The sequence below is a fragment of the Polypterus senegalus genome, chromosome 1, assembly GCF_016835505.1.
Source record: "Polypterus senegalus isolate Bchr_013 chromosome 1, ASM1683550v1, whole genome shotgun sequence".
Taxonomy (NCBI): domain Eukaryota; kingdom Metazoa; phylum Chordata; class Cladistia; order Polypteriformes; family Polypteridae; genus Polypterus; species Polypterus senegalus.
Window position 1 is genome coordinate 333,529,216 of NC_053154.1, and position 16,762 is coordinate 333,545,977.

Genomic DNA, 16,762 nt, shown 5'->3' on the forward strand with positions numbered 1-16,762 from the left:
GTCTGCTCTGCAGTTAATCGGGGTAGTGATAACCTTACTGACCATCAGAGGATGCTATCATCACAGCAGGTAATCACTCGGGACCCCATTTTAAGTACGTAAACACTTAATGTGGTTTTGGTCCCCCAGACTGCAAGAGGGCAATGCTGTCTGTCACCTCATAAGGGTATGCAGAGGACAGCTACTCTGGTCCTCTCTAGTGTACCTCTGCGTAACCTGATGTAATTCTCCTCATGCAATACTAAGGATTGATGATGCCATCTGGGACCCTGGAAGTGTTTACTGTGGGATAATAGTATGGGACATTATTTAAAAGGGCCTTCCTTCCTTTGATCCAGTGAGTGGAGGCAGCTGGTGTCAAGTACTCCGCTCTTAAGAGGGAGAATGGAGAATCAGAGCATTGGAAGGTGAGCAGAGGGAACAGAAGCAGAAGAGTAGCAAAGAGGTACTGCTGTTTAGGGAGGCCATAAAGGGAAGAGGTTTCTGGTGTTTTTCACTTATGTTGCATTTTGTCATTCCCAAGTGTCTCTTATTCTTTTTTGTGTTAAATAAAACCTCATTTTGTTGTTCATTTGAACCCCTGGGTTGGTGTTTTGCATTTGGGGAAAGCTCACATGTGCCCCTTGTTGTCCCACCATGTCCACCATCTCTCCCTTAGCTATAAATCGGTGATTTCCAGTGTGGGGCACACACCCCACTGGGGATAATTCAAGAATTTAGATACATTAAACAATTTATAAAATTTAAAAAAAAAAACAGAAATTCATTGTTAAAAATGATAGGAAAAAATAAACAATTTTATTTTTATATTTACCCGAGACATTTACATATTTATATAAACATAGAAGGGATGGTGAAGAACCTGTTAGTTCATGATGTTACAACCGAAGTTTTTCTACTTAGAAATCGTTTTTACCATTAAAATAATATGAATTGTAACAATGATTAAAACATTTTGCAATATAACCAGAATATAAAATGATCTAAATATTACAAAAAAAGCTGACATGAAAGCTGTTTTATATTTATAAATATCACATCTCTTATTTTATGTTTTCAAAACTGTATTTGCTGTATTTTCATATTATTTCATATTATATTTTTTAACAATTTCTTAGTGATTTCTTTCTCAGCACTTCAACTATCCTTTCCCTCTTTTGTTTCCATGTTCTTTGGAAGCTTGTTTAGACCAAGTTAATGACATTATGGGCTTCCTCCACGTGAGTAGGAGTTCACTTTTTGATTAGGTAATAATAAGAATAAGGTATATGTTGGGCGGCTCAGTGGGTAGCACTGCTGCCTCACAGTTAGGAGACCCAGTTCTCTTCCAGGGTCCTCCCTGCATGGAGTTTGCATGTTTTTTTTTTTGTTCTTTATTTTGCCTTATACAATTTCTTGTATTAGGAATTTGTTCATTTTTGTATACCCCTTGGGGTCAGAGCACAGGGTCAGGCATTGTACAGCGCCTCTGGAGCAATTACAGGTTAAGGTTTTTGCTCAAGGGCCCAGCAGAGTAGGATCTCTTTTGGCAGTGACGGGGATTCAAACCAGCAATCTTCTGGATATGTTCTCTCCGTGTCTGCGTGGGTTTCCTCCCACAGTCCAAAGACATGCAGGTTAGGTGCATTGGCGATTCTAAATTGTCCCTAGAGTGTGCTTGGTGTGTGTGTGCCCTGCAGTGGGTTGGCACCCTGCCCGGGGTTTGTTTCCTGCCTTGCGCCCTGTGTTGGCTGGGTTTGGCTCCAGCAGACCCCCGTGACCCTGTAGTTAGGATATAGCAGGTTGGATAATGGATGGATGATTAGAGGTATATGTTACAGTGGGGGACATTATGATTTTAGAGAGGCCTAGGTGGGGCATGGCCAAAAAAAGGTTGGGAACCACTGCTATAAATCATTCATCTCAGTCACTAGCCGTGGCACCCAGATCTGTCAGAACCAACACAACAACTTTGAAGTTACCATTAACTGAATGATTACTGTGGAGATGTGCACCTCCTACACCTAGCTGGCGATGACTCCAAATTTCAGACATGATTATTTGTCCCTGAAAAGTCGTTTGCTGAATAAAGTGTTGATGTGTGGAAAGATGTACAGGAGCTGAAGGCACATCAGAACAGGAGATGCAGATGAATATTAATTCAGGATATCAGTAAGTCATACAAGGAGGAGATGTGAATGATGTGATGAACCTTCTTCAGCCTAACTCTACTCGACCACGTGATGGATGAAGACGTAAGGAAGATCATGGGAGTGGCGCCACGTACTGAGAAGATGTGAGAAGTGCATTTGCAGCAAAGGAAGCTCTGTGCCTCAGCCATGTAGACGCCCAAAGAAACTCTTGTTTAACTCTTTGTACTCTTTTCTCCCAGGGCTGAATAAAAAACTCTTTTTCTAAATAGCACACAAAGCAATGGTTTCACACACAAATCAACATAAAATACAGCAAATGTCACTGTGTTTTATGTTCCATGAGCATCTACAGTGTGAAAATTCACAGACTTGTTACGTACTGTTTGTCTCATCACTTATAAGCTGAAAGGCACTTTCTGAAAAAAAAACTGTTACCTGTCTTTCGTTTTCAGTTTCCAGATCGCATGCAGTTTGATAAGTCAAGTCTGATTCAGTAATACTATACAAATAAATAAATAATGCACACAGAGTATTTTGCTTTGTGCATTAATTTCACTCTCTCGCCCGACATTGATGCCATTCTAGACGTCGTTTACTCTACGCCACTCACACACATGGCAGGGATTTGAAGTCAAGTCGATGAGAATTAACGGTCCTCGTACCAAACAGGGTCTACCTATAACCTAATTTTTAGCTTTATTGACATTTACAGCTGATTATCTCCCTCAACCCCTGCTGTCGACTAAAGTCGACATCCACCTGGAACGAGTTAATCAGTTGAATGACAATAGGCACAAAGTCAATGAGCATACCCTGGATTGGACATGCCGAAAAGCGGACCCTGCGTCAGCATGGGACAAATGCTAAGAAGAAGCCAAAGAAGGAGAGCAGTCTGTGCTGTTGGTGCGGTCCAGGGTGGAGGACGCCATTCTGACCACGGGGGGGGGGACATCCTGGAAAGCCACTTTCTGAATGAAAAGATGGAAATAATCAAGAAGATGGGGGACTGTATCTCTACCTCTCAAAATAAAAGACTGTAGCTAGCAAAGTCTCTGTGAAGGGAGCACTTAACCTGATTTAGAGGAGAGCCAAGGAAATGAATACACAGGAAACCGAGGAGAACGTCGAGTGGAGGCAGGGCCAGCCTGAGCTGCCCACTGCCCGGGTGTGGTGCCCCAACCACTGAGAATATGAAGCCATACCGGATGGGATTGTGATGCTGGCATGCTGTGAGGCTCTTTTGGCTCGGACGGGTGCAATGGTGTGCTCAGTCTTAAGTTCCAGTAAAAAAAAAAAAAAAAAGCAAAAGCTGCCTTTTAGGAAGCACAATGGCTTCTATTTAATGAAAGGCTTTTTGAAAAGACAAGTCGGCAGTGGTGTGATTAACCTTCTGCCACTGACACCTACAAACACTCTGCTGACAAATGTGTCACATCGCCAGAGAAAAACTGCAAGCTCTTGCTCATTGGTGCATTCAGAGTGTAAAAACATGAGATTTTGGAGGAGGTTTGGACACCCCCCACTACTGAAGCTCTCAGATATTTCATAAACTGCCAAATAAAGCCCTTCATCTATAAGCCTAGTCTGGAATTTGTATTCAGCCTGCATATATGAAAGGACTGCCTTCATGTGTCCCTGATCTTCTACCATATTCTTTCTAACTCAATCGAATATTTTTTAAATAATGAAAGCAAACAGACAAAGACAAATAGCTCGTGAAGGCCAGGCAAATATTTGGTAAGTAGAAAGAGATTCTATCTGTGCTGCAAGTGTCAGCCTCCTCCCCTAAATACCTGCCTACCTCAGATGCCTTTAGCTTTCACTTGCTGAAGTCATCGCAGCCTGAAGGCAAATACACCCGGGCAACAAGCTGAAATTTCACTTGCGCCGTTACAGCGTGTGACATCTGAGAGGCGGCCCGGCAGAACGGGGCACACACACGGTGCCCTCCTCACTGGACTGGCACTGTTAACATTCTGTTTGGTCACTTCGATTCTCTTTTTCTTTGTTTTGGTAATGTTTATGCCTGCTTCCTTCTTTGTGCCTTCTTTTGTATTATTTGTAATTTGGGGCCTTTCCCTATGATTAGGGTCTTATGGTTTTTGCTTTAGTCTCACGTTACTCTATGTCATGGGTGTAGAACTCCGGTCCTGGAGTGCCACAGTAGTTACATGTTTTCATTCTAACCATCTTCTTAATTAGTGGTGACCCGTTTTTGCTGCTAATTACCGAATATACAGTGGTACCTTGAGATACGAGTTTCATTTGTTCCGTGACCGAGCTCGTAAGACAAAATGCTCGTATCTCAAATCCATTTTCCCCATTGAAATTAAATGAAATGAGATTAATTTGTTCAAGCCCCCAAAAAACCACCCCAATTTTTGTTAAATGTTTTCAACATAAGAAAAATGTATTTATGATGAACAAATATTGTATATAAACAAAATAAAACATAATACATAAAAGAGAATCTAAAGTTGTTGGCGGAGACGATTAGTGTATTGTAATGTTTTTTTTTCTTTTACTTCAATTTTGCTTAACTTAATTTTCTTCTTCGCTAGTTTTTTTTTTCTTTTTTGCCACGCTTTTGTCACTTTCATTCTCAGGGCGTTTCAATAGAAACCTGTCCAAGGAGCATTGTTTAGTCCTCCCCTTTAGAATGTTTCTGAAATGAGTTAGGCAATTGTCATTAAATTGCACCGCCGCATGATCAGTTGTTACTTATAGTCACGTATAAGTTGGGTCTTGAAACCTGAAAGATCATAAAATAAGACACCGACTTATATGCCCATTCAAAACTACAACATTTCATTTTTTTTTGCTTCCTCCAATCTCGCACGAGTTTCTCAGACACATCAAATTTTGTTGCTGCAGCGCAGTTACCAATTTTTTTTTGTCACTTAAGTGACTTTTAATTTAAAACCAGCTTCATATTTCCTTCTGATGGAACGCTTCATCGTAGATAAGTATACGATAAATAAAGGTGTATGAGGGGGTGAGATACCATAAACACAAATCGGTGCAAACATCACTTTGGAATAGTTTGGGTATTACCGTGTTGTCACGTAGGCACAATACATAGAAAACAAAAGGCCGTGTGCTTCGTGGTTCCTCTCTCAGGTGAGTGTTAGCATATCGTAATCTCTTGGACCAATAGCGTGAGTTTTCCGCATTCAATTTATACGCCCGACATTATAAAATACTGGAAATTATACAGTAAACTCAAGCCCTGACTTATCCGTGGGAGAACTTACACGTGATTATATACGGTAATTTCTTTTGCCTTAGTTTTCCAGTAATTCACTTGACTCAGGCCCCTTAGTTGTCTCTTTTTCCTTAATTACCAGCCAAACAATAATGAGACACAAAACGAGCTGCCACATGACCAGCTCACCTGTGCCCATCACACAATATCTGAAAGTTAATAAAGGTGGAGGTCTCAGTAAGGCTGGTCTCTCGGGTCAGCAAAACATTTTGATGGCTTTCTTCGAAAAACCTGAGGTTCTTGTTCAAAAAGTGGACGCCATCTCCTTTTTGTTGTTTGTTTTAGACTGGCCTACCCCTACTACAAACCCTGAACTTAAGGTTTGTGGGGGTAAGGCCAGGTACACCAGGGTTCATAATCTTACAAATGTAGAGTAGGTGCCTAATCTTAAAAACAAGAACAAGAGCCAGAACTGAAAATGAACAGTTTTACAAATGTCTGCTGTGGCAGAATGAGAGCAGCAACAAGCCATTGAATTAAATAACGGGTTTAATTAACAGCAAGAATCAGCTTCTCATTAACAAATTGGTTGGAGTGAAATTGGTTAAAATTTGAAGCCCCAATTTTGCTGGTCATCTGTCATCTCATTTCTGTTTGGCTTGTCACTTAATGAATTTAAGGACTGAATCCTTAAAAACAGGGCTATTTAAAATGAAGGGAAAGAGTTAATTAGCATTAAAAACTGATTAGGGAAAGGGTTAGGATGAAAACCTGCATCATTGCGTCCCTCCAGGCCCAGAGCTCGACACCCCTGCTCTGTGTTGTTGGCTCTGTTTTGTGTTTCATTGGATTCGTTTGTTTGTTGGTCTCTTAAGTTTGGATTTCTTGGCTTTTTTCACTTTTGCCTTTCTGCTTTGATTTTTGTCTATCAATTTGGTTTAATTCCCTTTGTTTTTCCGTTGTTCTCCCTCTCTCTCTTTATATTTTTGGTTTTATTTTCTGTTGGTTTTATACAACTCAATTCATTTTTGTATTGCCTAAAATCACACAAGGAGTGCCACAATGGGCCCTGCTCTTTGACAGCCCCCCAGCCTTGACTCTCTAAGAAGACAAGAGAAACTCGGGAAAGGCAGTTCAGAGAGAGACCCCTTTCCGGGTAGGATGGGTGTGCAGTGGGTGTCAAGAAAAAGGGGGGGTCAATACAACGCAATACACAGAAGAGAACACAAGTCATCCTCAATACAATACAATAGTGCAATAGAAGTATTACAAGTACAGAGCACAATTACACAGTAGATGATATCATATCATAGCAAAACAAAATGTATTAGTTTATTATTTAGTTTTCGTGAGTTTTGTTCTGCAGTCTGTAAATTATGTTTTTGAATTATTATTGTACTATTCCGTAGCAGAGGGAAATTCTTTGTATCTTTTGAGAGGAAGACCAGAAAAATTGAGCATGCAACTGTGTAATTTACGGTACATCAAATGGTAGGGAAGGATTCAGACCTCAAAATCCCCAAATCCCAGACCAGTACTCCCCTGGTCCGAGACACAAAAACAGACTTCACCTCAGGCCGTCTGACTCCAACCTTAAGCGACAAGCTTCTAGGCCTAAACGGGACCCAAAAATGCAGAAAACAGGCTTTTACAGTTTAAAATGCTCTTCAAGTTCAAAGTTTTCTTAGGATGCCTCTCATACCAAAACCATGGAAACTCCTTTTTCAGAGACAATCTATACTACAGTCCTTTATAAATGACAATGTTTATTAAAAAAAAAATCCTCAAAAGGGTGAAAAGGAGTTACCCAAAGCATAATCCGTAACAGAAGACCAAGAGTTACAGCAAAATAACCAATAAACCAAGAAAACAAATTCACTTCTTCCACTACAAGACTTCTCAACCTGAGGTCCTTTAGTCTGAGCCCAAATAACCAGAAAGAGGTCACAGGATGTCATGGTGGGCCCGCCTCCTGGGGTTCTACCCATACAGCACCCAGAACAACTACACACTTTATAGGATAGACTACAAAGAATAAACTCGTTCTTCAGAATCAAACACACAACACAAGAATCAAGGTGGAAATAAAGGAGCCAATTGGTCATTGCCGGAATGATACTAACCCAGAAAAGGAAGCACAAGTCTTTTTGGGGTTCATCTGTTGTCAGACATGTGGGCATCGGGATCCATTTACAGGTGTGCCATATGTATGTTTCCATAGAATGGAGGAAGAGAAACCCTGGAGGACCATGTCTGATACACATGAAGTACTGCCCCTTCCAATCTCAGCCGTGTATATCCCGAAATACAACCAGAAGTCAGCGTTCACTCAGAAATGATCTTTTGAGGAGATCGAAACTCCGCACCTCTGAGGATTCTGTATTTAAAATGTGACAACCAATTTGTTTTGGCACAAGTGTACCCCAACTTCACCCCGTGGACATTACCATTATAAACTGACATCTTGTGGGACTCCAGCCCTCATTTCTTTATGCTTTTGTTTTTATTTACGCTGTCAAACTCAGATAGAAAATGATTGCCTTGGGTGACCTTTTAACTCTTTTCTGTAATTGGTCGCTGCAGTTGTGACTCCTGAGGCTATGCCCCTAGTAACCTGTCATAGCAACAGGAGCATCAAAATGGCGGCTTTAAAGTCAGGACAAAATGGCACCCAAAACGTGGTCAAGATAATTATAACATCATGAGATATATTTTTGTTTATAAAATAAAAAAACAAAATCCAAGTTTAAAGGGTTAAAGTTCTCAAGTACAAGTCATGTCAGGGGTGGATTGGGTGGTGGGATTTATAGAAAGTATTGGGTTAAAATGTCATGTGATGCAACACTTTGCTCTCTGAGTTTACAGATAAACTCACAATGTGTCTTTGTGCTGCGATATTCTTTGTGTACTTTTGGTTCGACTTCCCTAATGTCTTGATTTTATTGTCTGTGCTAAACATTTCCTAGCTCTTGATTTTTTCGTTATGTGCTGACCACATTCATTAAAATCCCTAAAAGCAGAACTGACACATGGCCACTTCACCCAACGTGGATTTATTTACGGATGTGAGTGGAAAATCCATAATGCCCGAGGGGAAGGGGTGGAGAGATGTGAGAACTGCACACATAATTCTAAAGCAGGATCTGCGAGGTAGCAGCACTACCCACTGTGGCACCAAGTTATCCACTATGTAAAGAAACAGATTGTCAGTGTTTACTTGTAACCTGCAGAATTTAATAAATGATAAAAAATATCCAGGTCATCAGTTTCCAAACCATTTAATGCACGGTGAGCTACTTGAGACTTTAGTTCTAAAGATTGTCACGTGTCTTGTCTTTAAACCAGAGGCGTTTTTGTCATTTAATTTCCTCTCCCACATAGGATTTTTTTTTTTTTTACTTTCTCGTATAGATTAGATTAGATTCACTTTATTGTCATTACACATGTATAAATACAGGGCAACGAGATTCAGTTTAGCATCTAATCAGAAGTGCAAAGAGCAGAAGTACAATAAATATAATATGTGCATATTATGTACAGTTAAATACGATATTTATAGTTTAATACGATATTTATAGTTAAATGCGATATGTACAGTTAAGAGCACAGTGAAGATGGGAATAGATATATAGATATATATAAATAGATATACAAATGTTCTAAATGCGGATGGCAAATATACATATTTTACAATATACATTTATGTACCTATACGATACGATACGAAGTATCGGGAAAGTATCGTAATCGTCCAAAAATTCCACCTCGAGATTTTGATGAATCTCGACAGTTTAGACCTCCCTGAGTCCAATTTAGTTTCTTGTAGGGAAAGCATTGTAATTGTCCAAAAATTGGATTTTCAAGATTTTGATAAAATCACAACATTTTAGACCTCCCTGATATTTGGAATTATATGTGTGTGTGTAAACAAGATAACTTGAGTATGCTTTCTCTTAGGTCAACCAAATTTTGCATACAGTTATTCGGTCCAAAAAGTACATTTCTATCATATTTTGGGCTGTTTCCGCTAACCAGAAGTGGTACTTTACCTTTTATTCATGCAGCTTGCAGAGTCTGGATTTATTCAACTTGACTTTTAGAATAATTGTTCAATATATTATTAATTTGATTTGCTTTTAATGGTTCTTTGATGTACATAATATAAAAATATAATCCTTGTCTTGCGGTTTGCTCCTCGAGTATCCATCCCCATATCTGAGTATACGAGAAAGTCGAGGGGAGAGCACTGCCGATTTTTTTTTTTTTCTTTTGTAGCTCATGTGTGTTTTCGGGAGGGAGCAACTTGTTTGTTGTAATATTTCTGGAACTGCCAAGTCAGATATTTTTCTTTCTTTTTAATTTTCTTTCTGTTTAGTCATGCTGGTGTGTGTTTAGACTATAGCATGTGTGAGGATACGCATTTATTTATTTAAAGAGCTTCTGCAAAAAGCCAAATTTCCCCCAGGGACAAATAAAGAGTTCGCTTTCACTTAGGTCAAGCAGATTTTGCATACAAATAATTAGGTACAAAACATAGATTTCTATCAACTTTTGAGCTATTTCTGCTAACCAGAAGTGGTGCTTTACACTTTTTATTCATGCAGCTGCAGAGTCTGATTTCTTCAACTTTACTTCTGTAATAATTGTTCAGTATATTATTCATTTGATTTCATTTGTTGTTGCTGGTTCTTTAATGTACATAATATAAAAATATAATCCTTGTCTAGCGGTTTACTCCTCAAATATCCATCCCCATATCTGAGTATACGAGAAAGTCCAGGGAGACCACTCCCAATTTTTCACTTCTATATTTTTGTGTATTTTGTAGTCTTCGGGTGTTGTACCGTGTTAGCCATTACGGATGCAATGAGAATTTGAGCAAAATGACCCCTTTTATTGGCTAACTAAAAAGATGACAATATGTAAGCTTTCAAGGCAACTCAGGCCCCTTCTTCAGGCAATCAACTTATTTTGAACTTAAAAACCCTCTTTTCTATTTTCGTTTTGGGCCTGGTTTGGCCGAAGCCTGCTTCTGCAGTTGGGTGGTGTGTTATAAGCAGGCTAAGCAGAGCCCAGGGTTGTTTTTAAAGGATCTTTTTTGGGGCCTCAGCCTCTTTTACTAAAAGGACTGCACTCATATCAGGACCCAAAGAACAACCAGAGAACTCAAAGTAATGACGGGAAAGGGGAATTTATTAACAAATAGATACAAGCAAGGGCAAATGTCACCTCATTAGCGACATGGAATTTGAGACCATAAATAGGGCAGCACTGCGGTGGGCTGGCGCTCTGCCCGGGGTTTGTTTCCTGCCTTGCGCCCTGTGTTGGCTGGGATTGGTTCCAGCAGACCCCCGGGACCCTGTGATTAGGATATAGCGGGTTGGATAATGGATGGATGGATGGAAATAGGGCAGCATCTGTATCCTTCATTATCCCTCTTCTTGGGAAGTCTCTCCAAGTATTAGCGTCAGTTAGTTTTCAGTTCAGGTCAGCCCTAATGTTAGTTTTCCTGAAACCTTGTTTTTTTGGTCATCGACTTCGATTCTTGCTTTTCCCGTTGGTATTGGTACTGTGGGTTTGTGACTGCACACACACACTAACTCCATTGGCCGCATGGCCACCGAGTGGCACTGAAAAGAAATAAATCTGCAAAGTGAGCTGCCCCGCAGCGACTGTCTGTTTCATCCTGAGCAATTCACGTCGACTCACATCAAAAAGTGCCCAACTCTCTTAAGGCAGCTTGGTCAAGGTGTGCGTTTTAGAAAGAGGTCATTTAAAATTCTAAGGGCATAGGTTAGTCCCACTGTGCGGCCTCGAGTGAGACACTTCAACTGGCAGTGCTTACCTTGTAGAATTATGAAACGAGGTGTCCGGTATACTACTGCCGTTAACCACTTTGGGCAGATAGTGTGGCAAAGTGGCTAAGGCACTAGACTTTAAAGCACACAGTTCCTGGTTCAATTCCTGTCACTGTGTGTCCCTGACTAAGTCATTTAAACTGCCTGTGCTCCAACTGTACAAAATGTCAGTAATGTGTACAGTAAGTGGGCACATAAAGACATCAGCCATGTGCCATATTAGTAGTGTTCACTCTCAAACGAGTACAGACCACCGCTGTCTCACCAGTTGGCCCTAAAGGAGTCACTTAATCTGAAAAGGCTGCCATTAGGAAATACAAGAAACAACTGAGACTTTTTATGAATGGTATTGGGCTAAAATGTATTCAACTGTCTCCATTTCTTCAATGCATTTTATCCGTTCTAGTTGTTGGGAGCCAAGCCAGGACATCACAGGACAAAATCCGACACAAAACACATCAAAGGAGGGCTTCATTAACCTAACACTCGTGTGTTTTTTCACGTGAGAGGACATTAGAATAAGTAGAGAAAATCCAAATGGAAATGAGGAGAGGGGTGGCACGGTGGCGCAGTGGTAGCGTTGCTGCCTTGCAGTAAAGAGACTTGGGTTCGGTATATTCTCCTCGTGTCTGCGTGGATGAAATGAGGAGTATTGAACCCAAGCCTTTGGAGCTTTATGGTAGCCACACTAACCAACCACTGTGCCACCTTGCAGCGCAGCTAATAACAACTGTGAACGTCATGTCAGATCTCACAGAGTGCGCGCACAGCATTACACTGCATCCCTTTTACAGGGAAAATAACAAAATGAGCTGAAACAGGTGACATCGCCAACTGCTTTCCTTTAGTCAGCTCCTAAAGTGGTAGGAATTCATTTACAGAGCACAGACTCGTCTCGGCTTTAGCACTGCGTCTGCCTCTTCTAAGAACCTGAAGCTGCTGAACAAAATCCAATGTGCACAGGGAAAAGGTGACAGTCAAGATGTGGAGACCAGGCTGCCCCGTTAGGTACGTATGGGACCAGAAAATAAGAAATGAGGCAAAAAAAAAAAAGAGGGAGCCGCAGTCAGAAGCAGCAGACAAACCACCAGGCCATCATTGGGCGTCTCCGTTCTGAAACCAAAGTGTAAGAAGGGAAACTCAGAATTAGCTGCTGCTGTGTACGGCCATTGCTGTTGTGCAGTCTCTGGTTCTCCTGACTTCAACCCAGCATCCCAAAGACATGCCTGTGAGGTTAACTACTACATGGAGTGTGCCCACCGATGCCAACGGGGTCGACCTCAGTTTCACTTAGGATTAGTAGTGGCATACGGACACTCTGAGTTCAGAACTTCAACAAAGCCATCAGTTGGGTCTTTCTTATAGTGCATAATGTCTGTAGCGATCTTGAATACATAGAACACGTCGTCATTGTAGTTTTCTTTATTTCAGTTCCCCTACAGTATACTGGGCCTATCATACTTGCAAAATATGAGTTATTCTTTCTATCAAGACAAATTCTTAGTGCACATGGGTGAACCCGGCCAATAAAGTGAATTCTGATTCATTCTTTCTTTTTCTTTCTTTCTCTCTTTTTGCTCCAGTCACTTCATTGTCTTCCATAGTAATCACACAAAACTTTCAGTCTCTTTGTTTTTTTTTCAGTTACTTTGCAATATATGGGGCCTTTCATTGCGGTCACACGTGCAAAGTGCTGTAAATGTTCCACTCTCTTTCTGTTTCTTTCAGGTACTCTACATTATATTACACTGCGCCCAACAGACTAATCACAGTTACACACTTATAAATACTTGTCAGTCATTATTCATTATATAGTGGCTTTGATTGTAACCACACTTACAAAGTGCTTTCAGACTTCCAGTTTCTATCTGTCCCCTTACTCTACATTATATACTGCCTTTCTTATAAATCACAAAGTTCTAAATATTCATTCTTGCCTTCCATACATTTCACAGCAATGTCTACGTATTTCGTTCTTTTTTCAGTTACTCTGTATTACACAGTGCCTTCCACACTAATCACACTTACAAAGGGCTCTAAATGTTTCACTGTCTCCTTATTTCACTTTTTATTACAAAGTGCACTTCACACTGATCACGGTTATAAAAATTCTTCTTTCTTTCTTTTCTCTGGTTATTATATGGTGCCTTTCACAGTAATAACGCTTACAAAGTGCTTTCAAACTTCCAGTTACTTTACATTATATAGCGCCTTTCATACTGGTCAGTAACTGCTACTCTTTTTTCTTCTTTCTTTGCTCCAGTCACAGTGCATTATATGGTGCCTTTTACATTTATCACACTTGCAAATGTCTAGTTATTCCTTTCTTTCAGTCACAGTACATTATGTGGTGCCTTTCATACTGATCACACTCACACACTGCCTAATACCCTTTTCTGAGTCTTTCTTTCAGCTACTCAGTATTATATAGTGCCTTTCAGACTGATCAGAAAGTTCTAGATGTTATTTTTTCTTTCTTTCTTTGCTCCACTTACTCTACATTATACAGTACCATTCATACTGATCAGAATTACATCTGAGCTTCTACTTAGTAGACCTGCACAATCGACTGCTTGGATATTTTAAACCTACTATCTATTTATTACTTTCTCGTTTACGAAGTATAGGGAAATGTATTGAAATCACCAAAGATTCAATGTCGAGATTTTGATGATTTTCAATGTTTTAGACCAAAATTAAAATTTTTGGAATTATGTCTGAGTGTGTGTGTCTGTGTGTATCGTGACGATGGGCCAGCCAGAGGAGTCGGTGGGACGACTTTGTTTCTTGGTGTAAAAAGAATAGTCTGGATCTTAACATCAGCAAAGCCAAGGAAAAGTTTCGCCATACCTCTGTGTCCGGTCACTATTCAGGGGGTGATGGTACAGGTGGTCCTACAAGTGCTTTTGGGTCCACATCAGTGACAAGTGACACATGTCCCATCACACAAAGTAACTCCATAAGAAAGTTCACAGCTGGCTGAGACTCGTGCTCCCCTAATGTGGGAGGTGATGTCCGTCATATCTTCTACAACTCTCTAATGGCTACTGTAGTGTGCTGGGCTGGTCACGTCACTTCAAGAGAGGCCCACTGAATCAACAAGCTAATTACAAGGACAGGCTCAGTTAATGGGACGCCCCCTGGACCTGCTGGTGGTAGCAGGGAATGAGTGCCAGTATGAACAACGCTGCACATCCCCTCTCTCTGATGCACCAACACTGAGGACTTTCAGACAATTAATTATTCAGCGGAAGTGTGTCAAAAAAACGCGACTGGGTGTCCTTTATATTACAGACTGCACACTTATCATTAGTCAGGTCGGGAGTTTTTACTTTTTACTTCCTTGTATAGAAAGAATAGGGAAAGTATTGTTATCGTTCAAAGATTCAATGTCGATATTTTGATGAATCTCGACATTTTAGACCTACCTGACTTTCTTGTATACAAAGTAGAGGGAAAGTATTGGAATCCTCCCAAAATTCTATTTCGAGATTTTGATGAATACCGACATTTTTAAATACCATTTTAGGAATTACGTCTATGTGTGTGTGTGTGTGTGTGTAAAAACGATAATTGGAGTACGCTTTCACTTGGGTCAACCAAATTTTGCATACAAGTATTCGGTACAAAAACTTTTGGGCTATTTCCGGTAACCGGAAGTGGTGTGTTTCCTTATTTTTTGTATTGCCCTTGTATGCCCCATCATATTTTATATTTTATCATATAATAATTTTTTGTATTGTGTATTGTCCTTGTATGTTGCACCAATATGAGACAAATTCTTAGTGTACATTTGTGAACCCGGCCAATAAAGTGAATTTTCTTTCTTTCTTTCTTTCTTTCTTTCTTTCTTTCTTTCTTTCTTTCTTTCTTTCTGCAGTCCAGTCCACTGACAGCCTCCACACTCCCATTTGTCCTTTCCGCCACAAAAAAAAAATCAATGCAGACAAGCTGAGCCCCGTAATGATATTATTTGCTCTTCCAGCCGGCATTTATAGTCACGCTCCTTTGATTCCAAGGATGAAAGCCTCGCATTATCTTTGCGAAATGCAGATTAAATATACAAGAAATGCAACTGATATCACGGCATCAAAAGGCAGACTTTTCAAAACATCTCATGTACCGGAGAGGAATGCTGACCCCTGAGGTCATCTGTGGTCAGCAGCGGCCCGCCGCTGCTTCAGGCCACATGCAGAGACTAAATGCTTCCAAATGCCGACAGGCCGGCTGAAGGCTGTTTGTCTACAAGCCAGGATAGGTGCGTGCAGTTGTGTAAATCAGGAAAAAAAGAAAACACAATGAAGATCTCAGTAGAAATAATAGAGCGCCTTCCAGATGGGCGGGTGGCGTGGGTGTCATTCCTACTTTGGCTTTCTTCTTACCGCTCTTTTAACACGCCAGTGAACTTAACGCAGTACAAAACAACGGCGTCAAATGGGCTCAGTCCGATTGGTGCTCCTTATCGGTCTGGGTATAGAACTCGGGAAGGATTCTGTCCCGGATTGGCTATCGGAACTGAGGAAAAAGCGGTAGATGGTGAGCGATGTGAGGTGTAAATGTGAGGGCAGGAAGGGCACGAGGCTGGCAATGATGGATGGATTAAAAGGCAGAAGTCTATGTGACCATCATCATCAAGTCCTTCCGTGAGAACCCAAAATCCAAAGAGGACTGTTTCATTTATGTTAGGTAGAATGGGTAGGTAGGTAGAATGCCCAGAGGGGACTGGACTGGTGGTCTCATGTTCTGGAATCCCTACAGATTTTATTTTTTTCTCCAGCCGTCTGGAGTTTTTTTTGTTTTTTTCTGTCCCCCCTGGCCATCGGACCTTACTCTTATTCTATGTTAATTAATGTTGACTTGTTTTGTTTCCTTATTGTGTCTTTTATTTTTCTATTCTTTATTATGTAAAGCACTTTGAGCTACTGTTTGTATGAAGGGTGCTATAGAAATAAATGTTGTTGTTGTTGTTGAGGCAGGTGAGAGCACATGGAAAGAGCTGAGGGAGACTGAGCCGAGGAAGGAGATGTCAGTTTCAGCCACAGAAGAGTCAGTTGTTTGAGTGCTGAATCTGATTTTCCATATCTCACAAGCCCCCAATTGTCACAGTATACAGTGCCTTCAGAAAGTCTTCAGACCCCCATCACTTTGTTCACGTTTGGTTCTGTTGCAGCTTTATGCTAAAATCATTTAAATTCATTATTTTCTTCATCAAATACCCCAGAATCAAATTTTAGATATTTTTGCAAACTAATAAAAAATAAACTGAAATACCACATTCACACACAAGTATTCAGACCCTTGGCTATGACATTTGAATTGTGGATTTGGTGTTTCCCATTCTGTCGATCATCTGAGTCCACTGGAGGTCAGTTGAATTGAATGGGCAGAGACTTGTCTGTAGAAGGTCTCACAGCCATGAGGGCAAAGGGATTGAGATAGGATTGTGTCACGGCACAGATCTGGGGACGGCTATGGCATTTGAGGTTCCCAGGAGCACAGTGAGCTCATGGAAGATGTTTGGAACAAACACAACCGGCCAAACTGAGCCAATCGGTGAAAAAGGCCCA